General features: G+C 39.9%; 1 pseudogene; it reads left to right on the top strand.

The window, feature by feature from the left end:
• Positions 1–1,086: 1,086 nt before the first annotated feature.
• LOC122092256 overlaps positions 1,087–7,903 on the top strand; it is a 23,207-nt pseudogene continuing 16,390 nt past the window's right edge.

Raw genomic sequence — 7,903 nt, 5'->3', positions numbered from 1 at the left:
GTGCCTATACTAGTGGGTAGCATTATTTATTCCAAAAACAACAAATGGGGTTTGACTCACCCTTATCACAATGTTTTGGATAGGAAGAGCATGTAAAAAAACTTGGTTTTTCAACTATAGTAAAATAATAGAATATTATCCTATATCTCATTGCTTTTTGGACCCAATCACCAAAAATAATAAGATGGAATTGAAAGGAGGGAGTCCAAGACTCCAAATCCTCTATGACGAGCTATAGAGGGCGATGAGGGTACCAGGCGTCATATGAATCTCACGCAACCCAACACATAAGGGGTCCATCTCACGACTGGGACCCTCATTGCCTTCGACCTGATAATAACCTTGTCCAAGCTTTGACAAATCTGGATGCGGCGGCTCTTCTCTATTTAGCCCAAAGACCCGTGCGTGATCCTAGGATTAGGAGAATGCAGGCATGCATTCCTATATCACCGCAGTCCTTGGAGCACTCTCTGATCAATGGATTTTATGGAGAGGAATTAGGGAAAATTACATAATTACTCATTTTTGGGTTTTTCTTTACAAAATTACCCACAAAAAAGTTTTGGTTAATAAAAATACCTAAAATTAGGTTTGGGTTTATAAAATTATCCACCAAAAGTTTCAGTTAACAAAAATACCCAAAATCTCATTTGGGTTTACAAAACTACCAAAAATAATGATTCTTTATCTTCCACATATAATCATGTATTTTTTTATTACTAAAACATTGAGTGGGTAGTTTTGTAAACCCAAACTCAATTTTGGATATTTTTGTTAACTTAAACTTTAAATGGGTAATTTTATAAAGAGAAACCTAATTTTGGGTATTTTTGTTAACTAAAACTTTTGATGAGTAATTTTGTAAAGAGAAATCAAAAAATGGATAATCATGTAATTTTCCTGAGGAATTATATCCCGCAAATTTACTGATCTTTTCAATATAAAGGTAAGGAGAGTAGACAATTTCTACAATTCTATTCTCTATTTTGTTGGTAAGGAGAGTACGCAATTTCTACAATTCTATTCTCTATTTTGTTTCTTTCCTATAATAAAGGGACCGCTTGCAACTGGCTGGAGAGCTTCTAGGAGGCTTAGTCAGCCAATAGAAAGGCTGGAGAGAGAATATACTTGGGGCCCAAGCTAAAGAGGATTATGCTGACCTTTTAAATTCTTTTGGCTTTGGCTGGGCACTAGGATGAGTTGCAGAACGAGAGAGAGAGAGAGAGAGTAGCCGTTGAGGAAAACCTAGAAACCGGAAGCACCTAGTTGCTGCCACCACCGCCATTGTTGCCGCCGTCATGGGAGAGGAAGCATATCGATCCTAATGGAGGTAAGTCGATCCTTAACCTCCTTATTGTTCAATTTAAAAAAAAATTGAAAGGGAAAATCTTTCTCAGTTTGGTTATTAATAATGTCGGTTATCTAGCATCATCCTGAAATCGATAGTGACTAGAATTTGTTTATATCTGGTTAGAGAGGTTGCTTTGTTGTTTTGATTGAAGGATATCATTGTTAAGATATTGGTTTGCTTAAATTGACAAAAGGCTGGATCTTTTTTCCTTCCTCTTCTGTGCTACTACTTGGTTTGCTGATGATATATGTTTGATTTGGGTCTTCCCCACCTTGAAAACATATGACTAATAACCCTGTTTCCATTACTGCGCAGACTGAATCGACCATAGAAGAATTGCAACGGCCAGAATCCAAGCCTGCACGTTTGGAACCTTTTGATTTGGACGAGGACGAAAAGCAAATGCTATTAGAAGTACGGGCTCGGTTAGAAGACACCAGAGGAAGGCAGGCAAAGAGGAAAGCTAGGGAGAGACAGGTCGAAGAGGTCAGGAGGCTTGCTTCTTTAGGGAAACGGATGGAATTAATGGAAGTTGGGATTGAAACTAGACTTAGGAAGAGGAAAAGGAAGGATATAGACTACAATGCAGAAATCATTGAAGAACTTGAGAGGAAAAAGAGGTTTGTAGAAGCACAATTGAGAAAGCTAATAATTGCAAAACTGATTCTTTCTGCACCACAGATTTCGGATCATGAACTGGAATAAATTGCAAAGATGGGTTTGCAAGGACATTAAGGTTAGATTCAATTTTGTCTTCTCTTTGATAGAAGTGTCTAGTTCAGCAAGGTCCTGCAATCTCCATGTAAGGTCCTGCTTACCTTTGTTCATGCACTAGGAGAGGAAATACTGATTTATCATAAGAACCCATTAGACTGATCCATCCTAATTTACTGTGACATTCACATAGCTGATATATTTTATTAGAAAAAAAATATTTGTATTGTTATTTAATATGCTCTTTAATTTCTCTTACATGCATTGAAGCAGAATACCTTGAGCCTTTGCAGGGTTTTCATCAATGGTTGACATAGACCTTTTGCCAGCAGTTCTTGTCCCTACAGTTCAGAGTCAGTGTTTTTCAATCCTAACCACCCTCATGGTCAGAAATCTTAAACCCAGCCTTGTGTGAGCCAGGGGGTTCTGGCCGTCAAGGCCAAAATTACACCCCTAATTTTTTTTTTTTTTTAAATACACCCCTATAATTTGACACATAGTTCGTGATATTGATATCCGATCACCCATATGGGTATCACCAGGTACCGATTCCAATTCCATGCCAATCTAGTATCGATGTAACAGTAGTGACTAGAGGCAGTAAAAAGGAAACTAAGGGCATACCTGTCCGATCAGAAATAATAACTTCTTGATCATCAAGACACTGTAAATCAGGAAATACAAAATTCATTACTTTCTGGAATAGAAAATCAAGAAAACAGAGGCTACCTTCTCTTCCCCACACGTCCCTTAGTTTCCTTTTTTTCACTATACCTTCCCTACGAGTTCCACTGCTTCTGCAACTGTGCTTTTAACAATTCTGTGTTAAAAGAGGTATTCGAAGCTCTGTAATGGATCTTTCGTACTCGAGTAAGAGGCAGAGGGAAGCAACGAAAGAGTCTAGATGAGGATTATGATGAAGGGTGGTGTGTGGAAGAACACAGAAGATGAGATCCTTAAAGCGGCTGTTATGAAATATGGGAAGAATCAATGGGCTCGGATCTCTTCTCTTCTTGTCTGAGTCCGTGAAGCAATGTAAAGGTCTGTGGTATGAGTGGCTTGATCCATCCATCAAAAAGGTGAGTTGTTGTTTTCCTTTAATCTTTCTGGTTATCTCATTGTGATTTGCAACAGAAGCACTTGAAAATTTTATTTTTTTTCTCAAACGGTTGAAAGCGAAAATCTGTGATTAATCATTCCATTCCTGTTTGATCCTAAGGTTGCTTCGTTGGATTTTTTTTTTTTTCTTTCGATTTGGTTATTAATCATGTCAGTTATCTACCATCGTCCTGAAAGTGAGAGTTAAATTAGGGAAATCTGTGGAACTGTTCTTGATCCTTAGGTTGCTTCTTTGGAATTTTCTCTCTTTCAGTTTGGTTATTAATAATGTCGGTTATGTAGCATTGTTCTGAAATTGATAGTTAAATTATTGGGCATTGTTATCAAAATTTTCGGTTTCACTAGAATTTGTTAATTTCTGGCTAGAGAGGTTGCTTTGTTGTTTTTGATTGAAGGATTCCCCCCCCCCCCTCCACCCCCCTTCCCTTTCCTTTTTTTCCCCATATATCATTGTTAGGATATCTGGTTTGCTTAAATTTACAAAGGCTTGCTCTTTCTGAAGTAACCTTCTTTTCCTTCCTGTTGTCTGCTTCTTCTTGGTTTGCTGATGATATATGTTTGATTTGGGTTGTTATTGTGTATTGGTTATGCTGTGCAAGTCACTCCATTTCCTTTTCCCTCACTCCTGATCTGCATTATTTTAGTCTCTCTGGACCTTGGAAACATATGACTAATGACCCTGTTTCCATCACTGCACAGACTGAATGGGCCAGAGAAGAAGATGAGAAGCTGCTCCATCTTGCCAAACTCATGCCGACAGAGTGGAGAACGATTGCCCCTATTGTGGGTCGAACTCCATCTCAATGCCTTGAGCGTTATGAGAAACTGCTTGATGCTGCCTGTGTGAATGATGAAAACTATGAACCCAGTGATGACCCCAGGAAATTGCGTCCTGGTGAGATTGATCCAAACCCAGAATCGAAGGATGTCCAGACCCTGTTGATATGAATGAGAATAAAAAGGAAAAGCTATCAGAAGCACGGGCTCGGTTGGCAAACACTAGAGGAAAGAAGGCAAAGAGGAAAGCTATGGAGAAACAGCTTGAAGAAGCCAGGAGGCTTACTTCTTTACAGAAACGGAGGGAATTAAAGGCAGCTGGGATTGAGATTTGACACTAGACATATAAAGAAGAAAAGGAAGGGGACAGACTACAATGCAGAAATCCCCTTTGAAAAGAAGCCACCACCGGGATTTTTTGACGTTACAGATGAAGAAAGAACAGTGGAACAGCCTAAGTTCCCAACAACCGTTGAAGAACTTGAGGAAAAAAGGAGGGTTGATGTAGAAACACAATTAGGAAATCGAGATAATGCCAAAAACAAAATTGCACAGTGGCAGGATGCTCCTTCCACTATATTACAAGTCAACAAACTGAATGTTCCCAAGACAGTGAGGAAGAGATCAAAACTGATGCTTCCTGCACCACAGATTTCAGATCATGAACTGGAAGAAATTGTGAAGATGGGTTATGCAAGTGACCTTATTGCAGGGAGAGAGGAACTTGCAGAAGGAAGTGGTGCCACACGGGCTCTTCTCGCAAATTATGCTCAGACTCCACAACAGGGAATGACCCCAGTGAGGACTCCTCAGAGTTCAGAGAACCCCTGCTGGAAAGGGTGATGCTATTATGATGGAAGCTGAAAACCTTGCTAGATTAAGGGAGTCACAAACGCCATTGTTAGCTGGGGAGAATCCAGAGTTGCACCCATCTGATTTTTCAGGTGTTATTTCTAAGAAAAGGAATATTCGAACTTCAAACCCAATGGCTACTCCTTTGTCAACTCCTGGACCCATGGGTCTTACTCCAAGAATTGGCATGACACCATCAAGGGATGGGTACTCTTATCAAAGATGTGCTTCATATAATTGTAGACATGGATATGCCTGATAATGCAAAACTTGAACTCTGTAGGCAAGCTGGGGTTAGAAGAAACTTGCATTCTGGGCTAACCAATCTTCCACAGCCGAAAAATGAATACCAGATAATCATCCAGCTGCCTCCAGATGAAAATGAAGAGCTAGAAGATATGTCAAATTGGGTAGCTAGAGAAAATGCAGCAGGCATTGCTTCGAAAAGGAAAAAAAAAATCTTCAGAGGGAACTGCCTAGACCTCCTGCTGCTTCTTAACTTACTAAGAAATCAATGATGAAAGCTGATGAAGACAAGAATTCTTTTGTTCCTCCTACTTCGATTGATCAGACTGATGGAATGATAAGGAAGAACCTCCTTAAACTAGTAAGACAATTTATCTAGTCTAGACATATATTGAGCATCATAATTTGTCATGAAACTATAAATGATCTATATTTATCTGTACCAGATGCAATTGGAAGGGATATGACTTGTACAATATTGTTACTAAAACTCGCTGTGCATCAAGTTGACCTGATTACTACTATGTCTGCTGACATTTGATTTGCAATATTGTAATTTCCTGTATCAAGAGGAGTTCTTGCCCATAAAGTTACTGCGAGGGAGACGATGATGGTCTCCTTAATTATTTGTTGATTTTGGAGCCCATCCCCCTTAGAATAAAACTTACAGAGTTTCAACTTCTTGAAGAATTATATCTTGGCTTTGTGGTAAGACATGTAGGAAAAATTTTCCGGTTGTTCAATCCACAGTTTATGAGCAATGCCAGAAACTGTAAAATTTTCTGACAACTTCAAGTTCTGGGGTTCTCCTGTGAAACAAATCCTGGAGTGGTTGAAACTCTGTAAGTGAGAATTTTCAAGTTGCATCAATGGCATTACATCAAGTGATATTGATTGATAAGAGAAGAGGATCACTAAAGATATATGCAGAGATTTTCCATTGTGTGGATTATTTAAAGATGCCATAGTTGTCATCTCTTTGTCTATCTCTTTTCTCCCCTCTCCTATGAAATGGCATATCTACACCCTATTGTGGGGGGAGGGAAATAGACATAGGAGACACTAGGGTACATTACACAGCCGGACATTGAACTCAATCCCTTCTTTTTTATGGCATTGTATATGAATATTATTTTTCTCAAAAATCACATAAAGGGGAAAGATAAATCCATATATTATCATTTGGGAAAAATTTTGTGCTCAGTCATGCATGGTGCATGATCATGCATAAAGCCAATGGATGGGGTTTGAGAGTCTATAGTTCACCCCCTCAATTTCGTCCGATGGTTGACCGGACAGACAACCTTATGCCATTATCATTAGATAAAGAAATGGTGGGGGGGGGGCGGAATCAATAGAAGATACTATAAGGTAATGAAATATAAAGTGTATACACACGCACTCATCAACACTGAATCCTATAAGAAACATAGAAGCCGTGGGGCTAGGCCCCAAGTGGATAAGGGGGGTTGAACTCATGATGCATATCGATTTAGGTTACTTGGTATCGTGGCCCCTACACTAATGTGGGGGCCAATGAAACACATAGGGGCATCAACAGAGCGGTGGATTCATAGGAGCAGGCCGTCACTTTGCCCACATCTATGTCTGGGCCTAGGGGCAAGCAGGCAAAGTAGCGATCTTTCGCCCTTTTTCCAGTATCGTCAGTATCAGTCTGAGAATCACCCGGATCAAATCAGTATCAGTCGAGATTGATCTCAAGTTTTGATCAATCCTATACCCATCCACTGGTAGTCTGATACCATCTAACGGTAAAAAGGTTTATACCCTCAATTATATAGAAAAAGGGTAATCAGTCCGATCCATATCGATATTGGTTGAGACCAATCCCGACTCCGAGTTTTAAGACCTTGCTTGTGGTTCGATGCCTAAACTTGGCCCCAAGCTGGAGAGTGCATATACTTGGGGCCCATAGAATGCAAATGGTAGCGCTAAAGGGGATCTACTCGCCTCTTTTAGGATTTTTGCAGAAGGAATACTTCGAACCCTACGAGGGAGGGTGGAAGAACTGAGGAGATGAGTTGCAGAACGACCCGTAAACAGTAGAGAGAGAGAGAGAGAGAGAGAGAGAGAGAGAGAGAGAGAGAGAGTTGTGGTCTTATTCTTCATTAGGATTCCCAAGTTGCAGAAAGGCACTTTTGGAAAACCCTCGATGGGGAGTTACGGGGGAAGGTTCTGTGCTGAAAGAGGGATTTGAAGCTCCATAATACACTCTGTGAAGTCTGCATCTTTCGTAGTTGAGTAAGAAGCAGAGGGAAACAACAAAGAGTCAAGATGAGGATTATGATAAAGGGTGGTGTGTGGAAGAACACAGAAGATGAGATCCTTAAAGCGGCTGTTATGAAATATGGGAAGAATCAATGGGCTCGGATCTCTTCTCTTCTCGTCCGCAAGTCGGCAAAGCAGTGTAAAGCTCGGTGGTATGAGTGGCTTGATCCATCCATCAAAAAGGTAAGTCGATGTGTTCCTGTAATCCATTAGTAAACACTGGAATGTTTGCTTGTTTGATCGTCTCTCCACCCCCAAAACCATTCCCAAATCCAAAATAAAAAAGGTTGAAAGGGAAAATTCGTGAAACTGTTCGTTAACATTGTCGTTAATCATTCCACTCCGGTTTGAATCCTTAGGTTGCTTCGTTGGAATTTTCTTTCTTCAGTTTGGTTATTAGTAATTTCTTATCTAGCATTCTCCTGAAATCGATAGTTAAAATATTGGGCATTGTTATCAAAATTTCCAGTTTGAGTAGAATTTGTTTATATCTGGCTAGAGAAGTTGTTTTGTTGTTTTTGATTGAAGGATTTGTTAACCACACCCCCCCCCCCC

Source organism: Macadamia integrifolia, chromosome 10 (genome assembly GCF_013358625.1).
Source record: "Macadamia integrifolia cultivar HAES 741 chromosome 10, SCU_Mint_v3, whole genome shotgun sequence".
Lineage (NCBI taxonomy): Eukaryota > Viridiplantae > Streptophyta > Magnoliopsida > Proteales > Proteaceae > Macadamia > Macadamia integrifolia.
This window is presented reverse-complemented; position numbering and strand designations above follow the sequence as displayed.